Source organism: Scyliorhinus torazame, chromosome 18 (assembly GCF_047496885.1).
Source record: "Scyliorhinus torazame isolate Kashiwa2021f chromosome 18, sScyTor2.1, whole genome shotgun sequence".
Lineage (NCBI taxonomy): Eukaryota > Metazoa > Chordata > Chondrichthyes > Carcharhiniformes > Scyliorhinidae > Scyliorhinus > Scyliorhinus torazame.
This window is the reverse complement of record NC_092724.1, coordinates 87,174,132-87,196,568: the sequence shown is the minus strand read 5'-3', so window position 1 is coordinate 87,196,568 and position 22,437 is coordinate 87,174,132. Positions and strand designations below refer to the sequence as shown.

At 46.8% G+C, this 22,437-nt stretch overlaps 1 protein-coding gene across 3 annotated transcripts in view; it reads left to right on the top strand.

Annotated features, from left to right (window-relative positions):
- Positions 1 to 14,877, top strand: part of LOC140395345 (baculoviral IAP repeat-containing protein 7-like) — a 94,039-nt gene extending 79,162 nt beyond the window's left edge. For all 3 annotated transcript variants that reach the window (XR_011936163.1, XR_011936162.1, XM_072482985.1), the window contains one exon: positions 13,034 to 14,877. The gene's annotated coding sequence lies outside the window, so the exon portion shown is untranslated. The remainder of the gene's footprint in view (positions 1 to 13,033) is intronic.
- The last annotated feature ends 7,560 nt before the right edge of the window (positions 14,878 to 22,437 follow it).

Below are 22,437 nucleotides of genomic sequence, written 5' to 3'. Positions count from 1 at the left end.
GGTGGAAAATGGAGGGGGAGTTATGGAATCCTTGTGGGAGGCATGTCCACGTGTACTGTTGCCCTTGAAACGTAAATGAAAATTTATACTGGCAGGCCTTGTCTAACAGGATGGACCAAAAGCCACTGCTGATGTCCAGCACTGTGAAATACTTTGCCTGTACTCCCTGTTGAGCATGGTCGCGGGACTTGTGGCAACAGTGGGGGCTGCTAAAGGGGTTACCTTATTAAGTTCTCGGTAGTCGATCGTTAGTCGCCATGAACCATCGGGCTTTTTTACTGGCCAAATTGGGGCATTATTTGTGGAATCTACGGGTTGAATAACTCCTCGGTCTAACAAACTGTTAATAACCTTCGAAATCTCACCCTCGGCTTGCTGTGGGAAACCGTATTGCTTTTGCGGCTTTGGATCGTGACCTGAAATCTTCACTGTACCTGGGATCTTCCCACAATTGTGTTTGTGTTGTGCGAACGAAGCTTTATGTTTTATGAGGACCTCTCTTAATCGTCTGGTCTGCACTAATTGTTTGCGGATTAAACCAATAGTCCCCTACTGAGCAAATCCTGTTTTCATAATCCCTTACTGTGAGCGTAGCGGGAGCCCTAGCTGTTTTAGCCATTCGCCAGACACATTTGTTTACTGGGCCAAATGAAAGGTTATGGGAGCTCATAAAATCAATGCCTAAGATGTGTTCACTAGGTTAATCCCAGAGCTGAAGGGGTTGGATTACGAGGAGAGGTTGAGTAGACTGGGACTGTACTCGTTGGAATTTAGAAGGATGAGGGGGATCTTATAGAAACATATAAGATTATGAAGGGAATAGATAGGATAGATGCGGGCAGGTTGTTTCCACTGGCGGGTGAAAGCAGAACTAGGGGGCATAGCCTCAAAATAAGGGGAAGTAGATTTAGGACTGAGTTTAGGAGGAACTTCTTCACCCAAAGGGTTGTGAATCTATGGAATTCCTTGCCCAGTGAAGCAGTAGAGGCTCCTTCATTAAATGTTTTTAAGATAAAGATAGATAGTTTTTTGAAGAATAAAGGGATTAAGGGTTATGGTGTTCGGGCCGGAAAGTGGAGCTGAGTCCACAAAAGATCAGCCATGATCTCATTGAATGGTGGAGCAGGCTCGAGGGGCCAGATGGCCTACTCCTGCTCCTAGTTCTTATGTTCTGCGGTTTGGGGTAAGTCAACTAAAACGACGGGGTGTTTGGTGCTCATGTTCCCTATCTGGATGGGTATGGGAGCTGTGATATATCCTTGTTGTATGTGGCCTGTGAATCCACTCAGGGTGATGGTGTCTGTGGTGGGCCATTTGTCCTGTTCAAACATAGTTTAAAGTGGTGCGGGATCCTCCTGTTTCTCAAAGGAAATTGACTGTATGCCCCCGGACTGTGCCTGTAACTACTGGTCTGCCTGATTTGTCCCAGCGTGTGTCACAGGCCCAAGTTGCGGAGTCCGAACACCGTGAATCTGTGGAGTTACATAGAACATAGAACATAGAAAAGTTAAACGCTAATTCGTCTGAACGGGTGCTAACATTATGCATGGGCCTAACATTGTTCCTAGGTGGGGGGTTTGGTTGTTGGTATCGTGGATGGTTCGGGTGGTTTTGTCGGCAATCGCGGGCGTAATGTCCTACGTGGCCACAATTGTAACAACCTCATGGTGCCTGTGCTCTGGGGTGCTGTTCCTCGTGTCTACCCTCGTTTATCCATGCTGGATCCTGGCTAGTCCTATGCATGTTTGCTTCTATATCGTCCTGGTCGGTGTAGGGTTTGTTCCCATGCTCTAGAAAGTTGTTTAAGTACCCAAACTTCATTGTGTGTGTGGTCTGCGGGGTCGTAGTTTACACAAGCCTTTTGACCTGCGTCTGTGGCATGGGAGACTGAGGTGCGGGACCATTTAGTGGTGTCCTCCTCATTTAGGTGTGCGCGGTTCAATTGTCCGTAGGCTGCCATGAAATGAATCCATAGGCGACCAGTCTTCTTTTGCCTGCAGTGATTTAAACCCTCGACTGGATCTTCTTTGTTATACCCAATGGCATCTAATATGGTTGTTTTCATTTCCTGTAGGGTTCCTCCTGCTACATTTTGGGGTTTGGACAAAGCTGACCTGACGGACTGGCTCAGGCTCATAATTACTAGCTTTACTTCCTCCCTCTCATCTAGGCCGTACATAACGTTTTGTTGGCGCACCTGCTCAAAGAAGCTGTGCGGGTCTGCGGTGGGCTGGAATGGACTAATTTTCGTACAAGCGTCTCTTAATTGGGTTTTGGATAGTGGGGTGGTGTAAACGATATGAGGCTCCTCTTGATCCGATGACCTGCGTTCTGTGATAACTGGATTCATGGGGATCGAATTGTGAGTGGGTGTGTGCTACCTGTGCAGTCTGTAGGGGTTTCTTTCGCTTTACTCCATTTACAGGCCGGTGTCTGGGGGTTTGCCGATAGCTGTGAGTGTTTCTCTCCTACAAACCTCGGAATTTTGAAGGCCGGGGAATGCCGCACTGGGGCAACTCCGCAGGAGAGAGAGCGCTAAACCAGGCTCACCGTTTATATCTAACCGGTACCCTGATACTTATATCACACAGCTATCCCAGAACCACCACCAATGCCTGGGTGATTCTCTCTCTCTTGTCGATGAGACAAACTGCCACCCTGTACCTACTCCACTCGAGTAGTTCCCCAAGAGAGAGAAAAAGAGAGATCACACTGTTTATGCCGAACCAGTAGTCTCCCTTGAGTGAGCGTTTCGAGGCGCCCAGATCACCCTCGGTTCTCGACTCCGGAATTATGGTCGAGGATAAAAGTTGTGACTGCCAGAGCGTGTCAGTGAGAGGAAAAAAAAAGGAACAAGACAGACTCCAAACGAGTTTCAAACTTCCAATTTACTTAACAACACCAAAATCAACCTCTCCAATATCACATCACACATGAATAAAACTTATGCTTTATCTTATTACTACGGGAGAAAAATACTAACAGACACAACAAAAATCTTCCTTTACACAAATTTACAGATGAGCAAAAGATTACCGGAGTTTAAAACGCTATCCCCCCTCCCTTGCCTCTACTATCTTAGTTCGGGAAATTCAACAAGTTGGCTGAGAATACTTACAATCCTAAGGGCTCTGTCGTCTCCGGGTGCTTCCTTCCTTGGGTTGAAAAGGGGGAGCAGGCTGGTCTTCCCTCGTGTCACCATTCTACAAAACTAAAAAGCTCCCCCTTTTCCCCACCAGCATGTCTCTTTTAAAAGTCAATTTCAAAAGGCTGACTCCGCCCCCTAAGCAATTTCAAGGACAATGGATTTCTGGTCACTGGCAGTTTCGGTTTTGGCTGAAACTGCTTTACCCTCTTGCTTGTCGATTTCAATGTCCTGTTTAATGCTTGTCGGCCAATTTTAATGAACTGTTAATGTTTGTTGGCCAATTTTAACGAACTGTTAATGTTTGTCCGGAGCTTCCTGAACGATATCCCATTAACAGGTTGGGTCTTTTGTTTTCTGTTATGGGGCCGATTTGCGTGGCCATTGTCTCCCTGCTGGGCTGTTTTCTTCGCGTCTGCTGATCTCCATCTCCCTTTGTTCTTCTGGTGATTAGATCACCGGTGTGTCTGTCTGTGTCTCTGTTGCATCTGGATTCCAGTGGCTCGCACCTTTCCTGAGCCCAATCCACAGGCAGGTTAGGTTAGTCCTGCCGAGCCTTCTGGGAGGTTTTGTCAGCCAGCAGCCAGAGTTGGCCACTTTAAAATGTCAGGTTTCTCCGGAGTCCTTTTAAAAATATGGATTGCCCTGAAACTTGCAGTCGGTGCTGCGGGTGCTTTTCTTTTTGGGGTTTGGGGGGTTCGATTTTGATTTCCCGTGTCCTCTACGTATCTTTGGGCGCTTTTGTTTAACTCTTACCAATCGGGAGCATCTTCCTCATCTAAATCCTGGCCGAAAGTGTACCTGAGCTATTCGGTACTGAGAGTAGCGACTGTAACTTTTCTATCTTCTGGCAGCATTTAGCATGGTCAATGGTACTCTGCCTCTGTTCCTTAGTGGAGTTGTCGAGTGCTCTCAAAGCTGCTTTTAAATCTGCGCATTTGCCAGTTAGTTGGGCGACCTGTTGTTCTGTTTCCGCTCTTACCAGGACTGCGCACTGTGTATCTTGTAGCTGTTCCCGGAGTTGCTCAATTATCTTCTCGCTTTCGTTGCTGTCTCCCTCGTTCTTTTCTTCCTTCTCAATTAACTGACTACGGAGCGTCTTCACGACCTCCTCTGTGCCTCGCAACGGTGCCAAACAGGACACTATTGCTATCGGCTATCTGACTTTGCCTACATTTTTCTTGTGAACCTCGCTTAGGTTCTCCCACCAAGTCTGTCCTATCTTTCCTGGATCTGACTCAGCATTAGCACAAAAAATCGACCAAAGGGCCATCCTTTCCCCTTTAAGTATTCCCTTAACTCTTCCTCCCATATGGGGCATTGCTCTGCTCTGTTGGTCGCTGCGACCTCGGGTTCCTGTGGATTCATCAGTCCTTCCATTGCTTTAGTGGCCATTACTTCTCTTATCTCTTTCTCTACTTTTAATTTGCGACGGGGGAATAAGGCGGCACTTTGAACAGTGGGTATGGCTTAAGCTATTTTCCGGCTCACAATCCCTCGATAGTTGTACACAAAAAATTTTTTTAAAGAAATATTTTTATTCAAATTTTTACATATTTTCAACAAAAGAAAAACAAAGAACACATCAATAAAAATCTTACCACTACATCACAAATTCCCCCAATATACAAGCCCCCCATTAAGCAATAATAAACATAGTAGAAAACACAAAGTACAGCCCCTCCACCCCCTCTGGGTTGCTGCTGCTGCCGACCACCTCCTAACGCTTCGCTAGAAAGTCTAGGAACGGTTGCCACCGCCTGAAGAACCCTTGCACAGACCCTCTGAAGGCAAATTTTACCCCCTCCAATTTAATGAACCCTGCTATGTCGCTGATCCAGGCTTCCACGCTCAGGGGCCTCGCATCTTTCCACTGTAGCAGAATCCTCCGCCGGGTTACCAGGGACGCAAAGGCCAGAATACCGACCTCTTTCGCCTCTTGCACTCCCGGCTCGTCCGATATCCCAAATAGTGCTAACCCCCAGCTCGGCTTGACCCGGGTGTTCGCCACCTTAGACACCGTCCTCGCAATACCCCTCCATACCCATCCAGCGCCGGGCACGCCCAGAACATGTAGGTGTGATTTGCTGGGCTCCCCGAGCACCTCCCACACCTGTCTTCCACCCCAAAGAACCTGCTCAGCCTCGCCCCTGTCATATGCGCTCTGTGAAGAACCTTAAATTGTATCAGGCTAAGCCTGGCGCAAGAGGAGGAAGAATTAACCCTACAAGGGAGTCAGCCCACGCACCCTCGTCTATCTCCTCCCCAAGCTCCTCCTCCCATTTACCCTTTAGCTCCTCCACCGAGGTCTCCTCCTCCTCCTGCATCTCCTGGTAGATCGCCGAGAACCTGCCTTCTCCAACCCACACCCCCGAGAGCACCCTATCCTGGATCCTACGTGCTGGAAACAGCGGGAACTCCCTCACCTGCCGTCTTACAAACGCCCTTACCTGCATGTACCTGAAGGCATTTCCGGGGGGAAGCCCAAATTTTTCCTCCAGCGCCCCAAGGCTCGCAAATGTCCCATCTAAAAACAGGTCCCCCATCCTTCTAATTCCTGCCCTGTGCCAGCTCATTCTCCCCAGGACGAACCAATGGTTTTCCCGGATCGGGGACCAAATCGAAGCCTCTACCTCACCCCTGTGGCGTCTCCACTGCCCCCAAATTTTCAAAGTCGCCGCCACCACCGGACTCGTGGTGTACCTTGTCGGCGGGAGCGGCAGCGGTGCTGTCACCAGCGCTCCCAGACTCGTTCCCACACAGGACGCCATCTCCAGCCTCTTCCACGCTGCCCCCTCCCCCTCCATTACCCACTTGTGTATCATCGGCACATTGGCAGCCCAGAAATACCCACACAGATTAGGTAATGCTAACCCTCCTCTGTCCCTACTCTGCTCCAGAAACACCCTTCTCACCCTCGGGGTCTTTTCGCCCACACAAATCCCATGATGCTCCTACTGACCCACTTAAAAAAGGCCTTGGGGATCAGGATGGGGAGGCACTGGAATATAAAAAGGAACCTTGGGAGCACCGTCATCTTCACCGACTGTACCCTACCCACCAGGGAAAGTGGCAGCATATCCCATCATTTAAACTCCTCCTCCATCTGCTCCACCAGCCTCGTCAAGTTGAGCTTGTGTAGGACCCCCCAGCTCCTGGCCACCTGGATCCCCAGGTACCGAAAACTCCTTTCCGCCCTCTTCAGTGGGAGCTCGTCTATCCCCCCTTCCCTGGTCCCCTGGGTGTACCACGAAGAGCTCATTCTTCCCCACGTTGAGCTTATACCCGGAAAAGTCCTCAAACTCCTTGAGGATCCGCATCACCTCCGGCATCCCCTCCACTGGGTCCACCACATACAGTAACAGGTCATCGGCATACAACAAAACCTGGTGTTCTCTCTTCTCCCCCCCCCCCACCGGACCAGCCCCCTCCAGTTCTTGGACTCCCTTAGAGCCACAGCCAAAGGTTCAATTGCCAATGCAAATAACAAGGTGGATAGGGGGCACCCCTGCCTCATCCCCCGGTACAGCCAAAAGTATTTCGACGTCCTCCGATTCGTGGCCACACTCGCCACCGGGACTTCGTAAAGTAGCCTAGCCCAGTGAATCCCGAACCGAACCGAAACCTCCTCAACACTTCACGGAGGTACCCCCACTCCACCCTATCGAAGGCCTTCTCCGCGTCCATCGCCGCCACTATCTCCGCTTCCCCCTCCACTGCAGGCATCATGATTACGTTAAGGAGCCTCCGCACATTGGTATTCAGCTGCCTTTCCTTAACAAAATCTGTCTGGTCCTCGTGAATCACCCCCAGGACACAGTCCTCAATTCTGGTAGCCAACACCTTCGCTAACAGCTTCGCGTCCACGTTGAGGAGAGAGATTGGCCTATACGATCCACACTGTAATGGGTCCTTGTCCCGCTTCAAGATCAGGTAGATCAGCGCCCTGGACATTGTCGGGAGTAGGCCCCCCCCTCTCCCCTCGTTAGTTCCTCGTTTTCCTCTGCTAGTTGCCCGCGGACAGTTGCTTGGACCTCCTCAGTTCCTAGTAGTAGCAGCACACTACAGCCATTGGCTATCTGTACATCTGCACACATTTCCCATGCACTTTACCTAAATCTTCCCACCAAATCTGCCCTATCGCTTCAGGGCTTGTCTCGGTGCTTGAGCAATATTCCGACCACATGGCCCATTCTTTCCCTTTAATTACTTCTCCGTTTCTGATTCCTGAGCTTCCATACATTTTCTTTGGAACAAGGGGGTTCAGAGCCGATCGGACAGCGGGTACGGCTTGTGGCTATTTTCCGGTCTTAATCCCTCTGAATTTGCATGCAAATTTACAGAGTTTATCCTATCCTCCCCTGTTAGGTGCACATGTATTTCGTACACACTTTTGAAATTTGTTAATTTGTCCAAATGGAGTTTACACTTGTGGTCTTTGATCCTAGCTGTCACGTGGTCCCTTCTTAATTCGGGCTTAGGATAAATCTCCAAGAATATAGGTCTTGTGGGATCTTTCGAAGCAACAATTGTTACTTCTAGTTGAATACCTCCCGAGTCGACAGATTTGTTGTACCTTCTAAACCACAGTGTGTCTTTAACCCGTATATATTGGACAAATGGCCACAAGCTTCTTGATACAAGAATACTTTATTTCACACACACAAAGTTAATGTTAATCAATCACATACACCTGTAAGATGAACTCTAAGCTAACACACAAGAAAGACCTTAACTTAACCTCCAGCTGACTGGCAAGTACAGAGCAGATATGGCCTTATCTGGATCCTGTGGTCTGGCAGTGCTGGAAGTATGTTGCTGGTTGCCTGTGTCCTTGGCTCTGGTCCATCTGTAGATGGCGTGGATTGTCTTCTTCTTGGCTGGTGAAGGGGTCACCGTCGTCAGTCGAATTCTAAAGTTGAGAGGGCGAGTGGTGGGCTGCACAGCTCCTTTTATCCCTTGAAAGTTTTGTGTGCTTTTGGGCAGTCCCAGGTGGATGCCCAATTGATCGATCAGGGCTTGATCACCTTAATCGATCCCAACCAATTAAGAGTTGGCATCTTAATGGTGCGGCGGGTCCTGGTCGGCCATGACCGTTCGTGTCCGGTGCATGTAGGCCTTCCCAAATAAGGAAAACCGATACCACCAAGTCTGCCACTTATTGTGAGTTTCTACCTGGAGCCCATTGTCCCGGGATGGCCTTTTTCCTGTATTAGCTTCTGCATAGTCTGGGCTGCAGTTTTTGTATATCTGCAAGCTGCAGTCTGTCTGTGTTTGACTTTGACCATTTTTCCCAGCGATCTTTGCGGGCAGCCATTTTAGGTGGCCACATATCTATAGTGACAATAATGTCTAACATGTGATTCCATTATTGGGCAGCAGTTGTGTACTAAGAATTATACTAACAACCAATTTAAGTTTATCAGTTACGTTTGCAATCTAGCTCACTTACGCTTGCCAGAAGCTACATACATTTATACACAGGGACCTGCCCTCTGCAGGCAAAAGGAACATGTCCAGACATTGCACCTTTCTTGAGTAAACAAAAGCATGGAGGTCAATAGCTCTCTGGTGCAGTCTCCATAGCAACATCTCAACCACTCAACACCCCTTTTTCTATGCGGTATAAATTGTTGCTCCCTTTGAATTTTGACATTTTTGCATCTGTCTTGATAAGTGCAAGATGAGAAGCTTTGACAGCGAGTTTTTTTTCAGCAATACTCAAGTTTTATACTACCAGGCAACTAAACGTGGAGGTACTAAGCGGGATGCAAGTGAATTGCAGTGACTCAAAGGGGGATCTGGCCCAGATGGATTAGAATAAAAGATTGGCAGGTGAAACAAAGATCGGCAATGGGATTTGCAAAGAGAATTATTTGGATAAGGAGTAGATGAAGGACAACCAAAGCTAAAGCTCTCTGGATTGAGGGAAATATAGAGCAAAATTTAGGGTTTATCATATCCTTTTTGAGTGCTGTGAGAGCCCTTAGAATTCCAAAATGGTTGGCCAAAATGTGCACCCATACTTATGAGACGAGTCATGCTGCAGGCCAGCTCAGTGTGAGCATTACACACACACATAAAATATCCACCCTGGAGAATGCAGGGCAGCCAGTGGTGCCAGTTTGGAGTTTAATACTCCGGTCAACATAGCTGAACGTGTATTCAGCAGCTAGAAGTACCTTTCACCCCAACCCATCAGGCCTATTTATAGGGATCCGCAATGACTTACAGTTTAATTGTTGGTTGATTTCCTCCAGCTCAGTATCACCACGTTTATCGCTTCATAGTGTAAAACTTGATTCTATGGAGTATTTGGTGCTTTCCGTAATTGTTTCAAGTTGCAGAAGTTGTCAGGTAGTGATGTAACAGGTGCTGAAGGAGATTTTGCTGACTCTTTAAGACTTCTCCACAAATCAGTTGCTCCCAGATAGTAGTCATTCCCCTTGGAAAACAGCATTGTTTGGAGAAGGAACAGAGGTCAGGTAGAGCAAGACAAGCTGCTGGAAGTGGGAGGAGCAAGTTAGCGATGGGACAAACAGGTAAAAATTGCAATCCTCCTTAGATATAGGAATGGGGCCAAAACTTTTAACGTCTTGAAAATGTTACTCTCCTGTTTAAAGGAGGGGGAGGGACTAACGTGATAACTACTGGCCCATCAGCCTAACGGCGATGGCGAATAAACTTTTTGAGATAATAATCCAGGTCAAAATGAATTGTCACTTGAAAAAATAAAGTTAATCAATGACAGTCAGCATGGATTTGTTCAAAGCCAATAATTTTTTTAAAAATATAAATTTAGAGTACCCAATTATTTTTTTCCAATTAAGGAATCCACCTGCACATCTTTGGGTTATGGGGGTGAGACCCACACAGACACGGGGAGAATGTGTAAACGCCACACAAATAGTGACCCGGAGCCGGAATCGAACCCACGTCCTCAGCGCCGTGAGGCATTCAAAGCAAATCACAAAAGATTAGTATGCAGACAGAAAATAATTAAGAAGGCAAATGGAATTTTGTTGTTTATTGTTAGGGTAATGGAATATATGGTTGAGCTCAGTTGGCTGGACAGCTGGTTCATGCTGCAGAGTGAGGTCAGCAGCGTGGGTTCAATTCCTGTACCAGCTGAGGTTATTAATAAAGGCCCCAACCTCTCAACCTTGCCCCTCGCCTGAGGTGTGGTGGTCCTCAGGTTAAATCATCACCAGTCAGTTCTCCCCCTCAAAGGGGAAAACAGCCTATGGTCATCTGGGACTATGACAATTTTGCTTCCCTTTAATGGAATATAAAAGTAGGAATGTTTTTCTACAGACAGTTATACATGGTGTTGGTGAGACCACATCTGGAGTTCTGTGTACAGTTTTGGTCTCGTTATTTAAGAAAGGATATTATTGCGTTAGAAGCAGTTCAGAGAAGGTTATCTTGAATTATTCCTGGAATGAAGGAGTTATCTTACGAGGAATGGTTGGACTGGTTGGACCTGTATCCAATGGAATTTAGAAGAATGGGAGGTGATGTGAAACATGTAGGCCGGAATTCTTCAAACGTTCGCTGTCAACGGGATTCTCTGGTCCCACGGGCAGAGCACCCCCAACCGTGGGTTTCCTGGAAGCATGGGGTGGCTTCATTGGGAATTCCCATTGATCGAGGAGGGAGCAAAGAATCCTGCTAGCAGCGAATGCCAGGCCGCCTCCCGCTGCCGAGAAACACACGGCTGGAAGGCTGCAGAATCCCGCCCATAAGATCCTGAGGGGACTTGACAAAGTAGATGCTGAAAGAATGTTTTCCTCTCATGGGAGAGACTAGAACTAGGAGACACATTGCAGAGTGAAATGCGGAGATGTGTTTTCTCTCAGAGAACTCTGTGGACAGCAACAGAGGAAAGGTCATTGAATATTTTTAAGATTGGTTAGATATATTCGTGATAGACAAGGGAGTCAAAGCTTGTAGGGGTAGGCAGGAATGTAGAGTTGAAGCCACAATCACATCAACCAAGATCTAATGAAATGGTGGAGCTGGCTCGAATGGCCTACTCCTGCCCCATATGCTCTCATGTTTGTTATGTTCACTGCCTCGTACTGCTGCAGCTGCTTTCTCCAGGAGACGTGGATTCTAACACTGCTGCTTTATTTTGCATAGTTCAGCCAGCAGGAGCAATGAAGGTGGCTCTTGTCAGAGAGGCAGTCATGTACATTTTAACATGAGAGTGATTAGAAAAAATGGGTGATTTGCATCATCAATCATGACACAATAACCTTTGGCACAGCAATTTAGTTCCAGGATTTAGGATTAGAACAAGATTTAGGGTTAGATTATTAGGAGTTCCGTTAGATATTGTGTTGGGTTACTCAGAAGGCATTATCACTAAATGTGTCTAATTGACATATCACAAAGTGGAAGATGTTTGGCCAGAATGATCCCTCACTTCAATGCGAAGAGAAAGGAAGCAATTACATTTCAGAATTGTCACAATAGTAGAGCAGCTACACATCTGTATTTAAAAAAATATGCTCAAGGTTTTGACAGCCAGAATCAACAAGGATCATCTAGGTGCTGGCACCCACACGAGTACCAGAACTGACAATACAAAGTAGTAGCATGGATAGAGGATTGGTTAATTAATAGAAAGCAATGAATGGGGATTAATGGGTGTTTCTCTGGTTGGCAATCAGTAGCTAGTGGTGTCCCTCAGGGATCAGTGTTGGGCCCACAATTGTTCACAATTTACATAGATGATTTGGAGTTGGGGACCAAGGGCTATGTGTCCAAGTTTGCAGACAACATTAAGGTGAGTGGTAAAGCAAAAGGTGCAGAGGATACCGGACGTCTGCAGAGGGATTTGGATAGGTTAAGTGAATGGGCTAGGGTCTGGCAGATGGAATACAATGCTGACAAATGTGAGGTTATCCATTTTGGTAGGAATAACAGCAAATGGGATTATTATTTAAATGATAAAATATTAAAACATGCTGCTGTGCAGAGAGACCTGGGTGTGCTAGTGCACGAGTCGCAAAAAGTTGGTTTACAGGTGCAACAGGTGATTAAGAAGGCAAATGGAGTTTGTCCTTCATTGCTAGAGGGATGGAGTTCAAGACTAGGGAGGTTATGCTGCAATTGTGTAAGGTGTTAGGGAGGCCACACCTGGAGTATTGTGTTCAGTGTTGGTCTCCTTACCTGAGAAAGGATGTACTGGCGCTGGAGGGTGTACAGAGGAGATTCACTAGGTTAATCCCAGAGGGGTTGGATTACGTGGAGAGGTTGAGTAGACTGGGACTGTACTCGTTGGAATTTAGAAGGATGAGGGGGGATCTTATAGAAACATATAGAATTATGAAGGAAATAGATAGGATAGATGCGGGCAGGCTGTTTCCACTGGCGGGTGAGAGCAGAACTAGGGGGCATAGCCTCAAAATAAGGGGAAGTAGATTTAGGACTGCGTTTAGGAGGAACTTCTTCACCCAAAGGATTGTGAATCTATGGAATTCCTTGCCCAGTGAAGCAGTTGAGGCTCCTTCATTAAATGTTTTTAAGATAAAGATAGATAGTTTTTTGAAGAATAAAGGGATTAAGGGTTATGGTGTTCGGGCCGGAAAGTGGAGCTGAGTCCACAAAAGATCAGCCATGATCTCATTGAATGGTGGAGCAGGCTCGACGGGCCAGGTGGCCTACACCTGCTTCTAGTTCTTATGTTTTATCTGTGTCTAGTCTAGTTCCCCCCAAGGCCATTCTTGTACAGCTCCTTATGGAGTCTCACTGGCTGTGTGACCTGACCATTGAAAGGATCAGCATAAAGGGCCTCAAAAAAGGGGATGAAACTCAAAACAAAATTATTTCTCGACAAATAAAACAGAGCAGCTCAATCATTTTTTCTCTTACAACTTGCAGCTTTCTCCAAAGAAGATCTTGATCTTTCTCTGAGGATCTGAAGATAATATCATAATGGGAAGACGCTGGTTTTTAACTTCATGAGCAAAGAGGACCCACCCATGTGATCATTAATATAAACTGGGACCTTGGAGTTTAACTTTTGTCAATGGGTGTGGCCAATTGGACTTGCAGGGGAGTGGGGGTTTGTCGAATGAAGATTCTGCCAACAACAGCACTCTCCTCTCCATCACCACGTTTCAGCCCCCCAAACCCTTCAAAGACCCATGTTTCTGCTTTGCTGTTAACTATAGATGGCGAGAAGATTTTGAATTGTAGCATAATGATATGCATTGATGCTTAAATGATAATAATGACTGAAATGCTGTGTTTATTTTTAGATCCATGCAATCTGCTTTTTCTTCAAATACAATTTGGCGTGTACAAACTGTTTGCTACATAACCTTACTCATTATCTTGTTGGACACTTGTGTCTCTCTTGAGTTACATACATAGAAAATAGAAGCAGGAGGGGGCCATTCGGCCCTTCGAGCCTGCTCCACCATTCATGATGACCATGATTGATCATCAAATTCGATACCCTGATCCCGCCTCTTCTCCCCCCCCCCCCCCCCCCCCTCCCATATCCCTTGATCCCTTTAGCCCAAAGAGCTCTATCTAACTCCTTGATATCACACCTTTTGGCCTCAAATACTTTCTGAGGTAGTGAATTCTACAGATTCTCTGGGTGAAGAAATGTTTCCTCACCTCAGTCCTAAAAGGTTTACCCCTTATCCTCAAACTATGACCCCTAGTTCTGGATTCCCCCACCATCGGGAGTTGAAACAGTAAGAGATATGCCCGGATCTCACTCCTTCCAGTGGGGAGATGATAGACCAGTGGCTAGAAACCTGGTCACGACCTTCACTAACTTGAAAAACCAACCATTGCTTTTCTCTGATAACCCCTTCTGATAGAGAACTGCTGTTACCACCACAGATATTGGAGCGAAACAAAAATTTGTTTGCCGTTGCTCAAATGACCAAGTGTATCGTTAACACTTGGTCTATGCTGTGTTCATTCCTCTCAGCAAGTCAGCGGGCAGAATCTGACCAGAATTTGGCAAAGTGGCAGGCTCAGACTGAAAACTGGTGTGTCGCTCTCCAGTTACACAGACCAATTTTCGATCCATGGACAGCAGTACATTGAAGGGGTGTAGGTTAGGTTGATCTTAGATTAGGATAAGTGGTTGGCACAACATTGTGGGCCGAAGGGCCTGTACTGTGCTAAACTGTTCTATGTTCTACGTTCTATGTTCTAAGATCTGCTGTCCATGTGCCGATCCAAGAGTCGCTTAAATGCCCCTAATGACTCTGACTCCCCCACCTTCACTGGCAGTGCATTCCACACACCCTCCACTCTCTGTGTAAAGAACCAACCTCTGACATCTCTCCTATACCTTCCTCCAATCGCCTTAAAATTATGTCCCCTCATGACAGCCATTTCCGCTTGGGGAAAAGCTATCTGTCATGATATTCAGATAAACATCATGGTGCAAACACACACACACACTGATGGACAGATCAACGGACCAATCAACACACACGCAACATCACACCCAATCACAAGCAAGAGCACACGCACTATAAAACGGGGAACACCACAGTTCCCGCTGATTCCAGCAGGAGACAGCTCAGGGCACAGAGCTCACAGCAAGCCACTCAGACATACACCATGTGCTGAGTGCCTCTCAAAGATAGTGTAAGGGCTGGGTCCACAGGTTAAAGGGTAAAGAACGAACCACAGTCATAAGTTTACAGATGTTGTTATTGATAGTAATAAAACAAGAGTTGTACCATCTTCAACCGTGTTGGTTCGTCTCTTTATCCTTACACCCAACACGACACTATCCACTGGGAAAAAGCAAATCCGCGTGTTTCCCAGCCGGAAACCCTGGATGAACAGGGATATCCACTGCTTGCTGAAGTCTGGGTCTGAGGTGTTCAAGTCAGGCGATCCTGACCTATACAAGAAAGCCAGATATGATCTAAAGAAATCCATCAAAGCTGCCAAAAGACAGTACCGGACCAAGCTCGAGTCCCAGGCTAGCCATACGGACCCCCGCCGTCTATGGCAAAGTCTACAAGACATAACGGGCTACAAAATGAAGGCAGGTAAAACGTCTGCTCCAATGCACCCCTCCCTGATGAGCTGAACGCATTCTATGCACGCTTTGAGCAAGAGGTCAGCGAGAGCTGTAGCCATCTGTGATGGCCACTTACAACAAGAAACATGGATGTTCGCAAAGCCTACAGGGAAATATGGACAATGTAAGATTCAGGCAGGCACAGAGCCTGAATGTATATTTGTGAGCAGAGAATCCAGACAGCATCAAAACCCCCAACCAATTAGCATTTAATGGCCCATCTCCGTAAGACAAAGGATTGATACTCAGGTAACCGACACAGGCCCAGACATTTCAGCGCCACTCCCTTTACTCAGGAAGCATAAACAGCAGGGTCAATGACTGCTTAGGACACGCCCAGCCATCAAGGCACCCGCCTCTTTTATTAGCTCAGATCGAAGGCAGTGATCGAACACTGCCCAATTAGTGGGGTCCAAACCTAAGGACCGCCCAAAAGAGCGCGAACCCCCCCAAGGATAAAGAGAGACACTGCCATGTGTTCGCCCTCTTTTGGACCTGGCACTCCAGCAACGTCCATCTCCAATCGCAGCACCACCAGAAGCAAGTTCAAGTTCAACGCTCGCTACCAGACGGATGATCCTAGCTGAACCGCAGTTACTTCTCCAGATCCAGCAGATCCAGATTCGAACAAAGGTCACTGTTCCTCTGACCTAAACCGGGTGTCAGAAGTTAAGTATAGGTTGTCATAGTTGTTAGGTGTAGTTTAGCTCGTGTTTATGTTGCATGTGTAAGTTAATCTTGTGTGTAAATAAAGTACCATTGATCTCCAACTAACTAACTGGTTGTTTGGCTCTTTGATCGATACCCGGTTGAACCTTGTGCCGGTATCATTTGATACCTGGCGACTCTGAGAGCATATCATATCAATATCTAGATAGAAGAAGGACAACATTATTGACTGCCATATTTAGAGCAAGTAAAGATAGCAACATTTATTGGCGACCTCTGACAGGACTCGACCCAGAAGTGACTGTGTCACTCCGAGAGAACCCACAAAATGTTTGAATTAGAAATCCAATTGGAAAAGTAAAATAAACCACAAGTGTAAGACCAGAATCGATCAAACCTCCAAGATTCGGAAGTGTGTAGTTATTTGCATGTGTAGTAACAGGGATAAGGTAAACTCGATAGATTTTGTTGCGTGAAACCTTCGGGAGTTGTGTGAACCGGAAAATAGCTTAAGCCATACCCGCTGTTTGCATCACCAATTATTCCCCCCTGTCCCAAATTCACGGTAGAGATACAGAGAGTACGGTAGAAATGGCAATGAAGGCATGGAACGCCTTATGTACCCACAGGAACCTGAGGTCGCAGCGACCGATAGGGAAGAACAGTGTCCCATATGGGAAGAGGAAATTAGGAAGTACCTAAAGGGGAAAGGATGGCCCCTATGGTCTGAGTATTGTGCGAATGAGGAAACAGGTCTTGGTAGTATAGGACAAACGTGGTGGGATAACCTGACCGAGATCCATAGGAAGAATTTAAGTAGAGTTCGTAAGCCGATGACAATCGTGTTCTGCTTGGCACAATTGTGAGGCACAGAGAGGAGGTTGTGAGGATGCTCCGCACACAGCTTGAAGAGAAAGAGAAGAGGAATGAGGGAAATGTTAGCGAGTGCGAAAAAGTAAATGAGCAACTCCGAGAGCAGCTAGCGGCGAAGGACAAGGAGATGGCTGGTGTCAAACGGGCACACCAATCTTGTCTCGCCCACCTAAGTAGCTTTCAGGCACAGTATGATAAGGCCTACCAAGACACGCAACACTGTCTCGGGTAAGAGAGGAAACAGAACACCGAGTACAAGAATTGAAAAAGCAATGTGAGGACTTAAAGGCAGCCCTACGAGCACTCCACTGTTCCACCACGGAACAGAGCCAGAGTTCAGTCGACCATGCCAAATGCAGGCAGCAAATTGCAAGATTGCAATCACTGCTCTCAGTTCAGAATGGGTTCAGAGATACCTTTGGACCAAACTTAGATCAGGAAGATGGCCCCGATTGGCAAGAACTTAATGAAAAGGCCCATCGATATGTAAACAAAACAGAAATTCAGAATAGAGCCCCCCCAGGCCCCGAAAAGGAAAGCACCCGCACCACCGACTGCACAGGCAGCACCCAACCTCATGAATCCAGTCACCACGCAGCGCAGAGTACCGACAGAAGACCAACCCAATTTTGTCTACACTACCCCACTTCAGACCCACATCATTTCTTTGAGCGAGTTAGACACCAGACCATATTGTACGGTCTGGACGAGCAGGAAGAAGTGAAACTCATAGTAATGAGCCTTGACCCGTCTGTTAGCTCAGCCCTTCCCGACCCACAAAATGTAGGAGGAGGTAGCCTCCAGAATATGAAGACAGACATCCTAGATGCAATTGGCTATAATAGAGGAGATCCCGTAGAAGGACTCAACTGATGTAGGCAGAAAAAAGGAGCATCCAACAGCGTTGGACGCCTCTGGATACACTTCACAGCAGGATTTGGAGATTTAGCCCGCGCCCATTTAACTGCAGACAATACGGCCAAATGGACCCGTATTTTAGTCTCCCACACCCCAGATGCAGGACAAAAAGCATATGCAAATTATGACCCCTCCGACCCTGCACACAATGAAGTGTGGGTTCTGAAGAGCTTGGGAACAATCCCTACATAACAAGGCAGAGCAGGAGAAGGTAGAAGCAAACATGAATCCAGTAAGGACACATCAAGACCCCGCATGGGTAAATGAAGGTCGAAATAGCACGCAGCACCCTAAAACGCAGGAATGCTACAATTGTGGACAGAAGGGACATTACGCCCGAGAATGCCAAGCCCCCCTGAAACAGCAACGGAATCAGCACGCAAATGCCCCACCTAGGAACAATGCCCAGCCTATCCACAGCGTTAGCGCCCGTTCAGAAAATTTGGCCGTAAAGTTCCTTTGGTTACACAGAAGGGTCCCGAACCATGTTAAACTCCTCCACAATGTACCAACGAGATATATGGCTGACTACAGACACTATCACTCTCAGTGACACCTCCAGCAGGGACACATTCCAGCCCCTGTGGATATCCAGATCGGTAACATTCGAACCAAGCACTCAGTCGTTTTGGTAGATTTACCCCAGACAGCAGAACACATCTTGGGGATAGATTTCATGAACTCACACAACCTTTCTTTCGACCCCGTAAATAAGTGTGTAGAAAATGGCTAGAGCAGCACGAGCCCCACCACGCTTACAGTAGGAGACTACGAACACAGGATTAGCTCAGTGGGAGATTACTGGTTTGATCCACAAACCATTACCACGGACAAAACAATTAGGGAAGTCTTGAAGAGACACAAAGCATCTTTTGCCCAGCACAAGCATGATTGCGGTAAAATTCCAGGAGTGGTCACCATTACAGGTCCCGATCCTAAGCCCCAGAAACAATACAGTTTTCCACAGCAAGCCGAGAGAGAAATAGCTAAAGTAATTCAAAGTTTACTGAATCAAGGTGCCTCAACAAACAATGCCCCGATTTGGCCCATAAGAAAACCAGATAGTTCATGGAGACTGACCATCGATTATAGAGAATTAAACAAAGTAACTCCGTTAGCAGCGCCCAACGTTGCCACGAGTCCCGAGATCATGTTAAAGCAGGGACTACAGTCAAAAGTTTTCTCGGTTCTGGACATTAGCAATGGCTTTTGGTCCATTCCATTGGATAAAATGTGCTAGCACAAATTTGCCTTCACCTTCCAGGGACGGCAATACACGTGGACATGCCTTCCACAAGGTTTCCACAACTCCCCCTCCATTTTTCACAGACAATTGGCTAATGGATTATCAAAATTTTACCAACCAGAATGCCTCATTCAGTATGTGGACGACTTGCTCCTACAGACTGACACCAAGGAAGAGCACATTTTGCTTCTTTCCGAACTCTTCGGCCTCCTAAAAGAAATTGGATGTAAAATCAACCCCAAAAAAGCTAAAATTCTCCAAGAAAAGGTCACTTATTTAGGTACAGTAATAACGCATGGTAAGCGTGTGATCGAACAGAAACGGATCGATTCAATTGTTAAATTGCCCTTGCCCCATAATGTTACAGCACTCCGGTCATTTTTAGGACTGGTTGGTTACTGCAGGAACCATAGAGACGGTTTTGCCACAAAGGCAGCCCCACTTTCCGAGCTCCTTAAGAAACAGGCTCCATGGAAATGGCTTCCACAGCACACGGATGCCATAGATGCATTGAAACGCGCCCTAAGTACAGCTCACGCTTTGCAGGCACCAGACCCACACTCCTCATACGCGATAGAGGTAGCGACCACTGACCGAACCCTTTCGGCCGTACTTCTCCAGGAAAGGCACGATCGTTTAGGACCCGTACCCTATCCCTCACGAGTTTTAGGATTTTCTGACTGCGAAAGACACTTGCTCGCAGTTTTCTGGTCTGTTCAGTACTTCGCGTACATAACCGGACTCAACCCCGCAATCATTTTGACCGAGCACACCCCGACACAGCTACTGTTAGACGGTAGACTAAAAGACGGTACAGTAAGCCAAATTAGAACAGCGCGCTGGAGCCTACTCCTACAAGGACGCGACATTACAGTGAAGAGGACAAAGACGCACACGTTTCTGGCCGATAATTTAGAATATGCAGGAACTTTACGTGAGTGTGAGATCATTGCAGCCAAGTACAACACAGGACCCATTATTCCCAAATCGCTACCAACAAAAACAGGCATCAGACCACAGAGAACCCAGCCCACGGATAATTCACTAAAAATTCATGTAGATGGCTCCTCCACAATTCTGAATGGAAAAAGGATCACAGGATGTGGCATATATGTAGAAGACACGCAGGGACGCGCATTAGAAGAGATATCATTACAATTACCCAAGGATTCTTTGGGAGGCAAGAGATGAGATTGCAGAGCCTTTGGCTTTGATCTTTGGGTCCTCACTGTTCACGGAGATAGTGCCAGAGGACTGGAGAGTGGCGAATGTTGTTCCTCTGTTCAAGAAAGGGAATAGGAATGACCCTGGTAATTATAGGCCAGTTAGTCTTACTTCGGTGGTCGGGAAGATAATGGAGAATGTCCTGAAGGATAGGATTTATGACCATTTGGAAAGATGCAGCTTAATCCGGGGTAGTCAACACGGATTCGTGAAGGGTAGGTCTTGCCTCACAAATTTGATTGAATTCTTTGAGGAGGTAACTAAGTGTGCAGATGAAGGTCGAGCAGTTGATGTTGTATACATGGATTTTAGTAAGGCGTTTGATAAGGTTCCCCATGGTTGGCTCATGAAGAAAGTAAGGAGGTGTGGGATAGAGGGAAATTTGGCCAATTGGATAAGTAACTAGCTATCACATAGAAGATAGAGAGTGGTGGTGGATGGAAAATTTCAGACAGGAGACCAGTTACCAGCGGTGTACCACAGGGATCAGTGCTGGGTCCTCTGCTATTTGTGATTTTTATCAATGACTTGGAGGAGGGGGCTGAAGGGTGGGTCAGTAAATTTGCTGATGACACCAAGATTGGTGGAGTAGTGGATGAGGTGGAGGGTTGTTGTAGGCTGCAAAGAGACATTGATAGGATGCAGAGCTGGGCCGAAAAATGGCAGATGGAGTTTAACCCTAATAAGTGCGAGGTGATTCATTTTGGTAGAAAAAATTTGAATGCGGATTACAGGGTCAACGGCAGGGTTCTGAGGAATGTGGAGGAACAGAGAGATCTTGGGGTTCATGTCCACAGATCTCTGAAGGTTGCCACTCAAGTGGATAGAGCCATGAAGAAGGCTTATAGTGCGTTCGCGTTTATTAACAGGGGGCTTGAGTTTAAGAGCCGCGGGGTTATGTTGCAACTATACATGACCCTGGTGAGACCACATTTGGAGTATTATGTGCAGTTCTGGTCACCTCATTAGGAAGGATGTGGAAGCATTGGAAAGGGTGCAAAGGAGATTTATCAGGATGCTGCCTGGTTTGCAGGATAGGTCTTCTGAGGAAAGGTTGAGGGAGCTAGGGCTTTTCTCTTTGGAGCGGAGGAGGCGACTTAATAGAGGTTTATAAGATGATGAGGGGGATAGGTAGAGTAGACGTTTCCTCGGGTGGATGTAGCTGTTACAAGAAGGCATAACTATAAGATTCAGGGTGGGAGATATAGGAGGGATGTCCGAGGTAGGTTCTTTACTCCGAGAATGGTTAGGGTGTCTGTGATAGTGGAGTCGGACACTTTAGGAACTTTCAAGCGGTTATTGGATAGGCACATGGAGCACACCATAATGACAGGGAGTGGGATAGCTTGATCTTGGTTTCGGACAATGCTTGGCACAACATCGAGAGCCGAAGGGCCTGTTCTGTGCTGTACTGTTCTATGTTCTATTTAGATTCACAGGCAGCTGAGTTAGCAACCATTGCATACATTGTGCAGCACCCAGATTCGTTCCCGACCCCAGCAGACATATATTCGGACAGCTTATATGTTTGCAACAGCCTGACGGAATTCTGGCCCCTGTGGGAATCTAGAGGATTTGTATCCGCCGACGGTAAACCCCTCAGCGCCATTACTAAAGCACATTCTCAAGGAAGCTAAAAAGATCATAAACATGGCATCATAAAGGTTAGAAGCCATCATCGTTTCTCCCCACCCGGTAATGTAAAAGCAGACTCCCTAGCAAAAGCAGGCTCAAGACATGGTCACTTTGGCAACACCCGAGAGTGCCCCTGTACACGCGTCCAGGTCTCACAGACCAATATTCAGGATTTGGCACAGACACAAAAGGAAGATGACACGCTCAAGGAAATTTTCAAAGGAAACTATGATAGGTTTAAAGACACTTTAACGGTACACAACGGGATAATATTAAAGGATGGTATCTATGTGGTCCCCACTCAGGACAGGAACCAGATTATTTGTCAATTCCATGATGGACACGGACACTAAGGGATAGAATCCATCCTTACCCACCTCAGACCTCTCTGCTGGTGGCCCAATTTAAAAACTGACGTAACCCACTGCATTGAAAATTGTTTAATTTGCACCCAGAACAACCCATACAGATACGCAAAGAAAGGTCAGCTACAACACACCCGCCCTGTTAATGGCCCATGGACGAACTTACAATTAGATTACATTGGTCCCCTCACCTCCCCCCTGCAGAAATGGATTTAAATATGTGTTGGTCGTAATCGACACCTTCACAAAATGGGTAGAAGCATTTCCTTCCAGGACAAACACGGCTAAA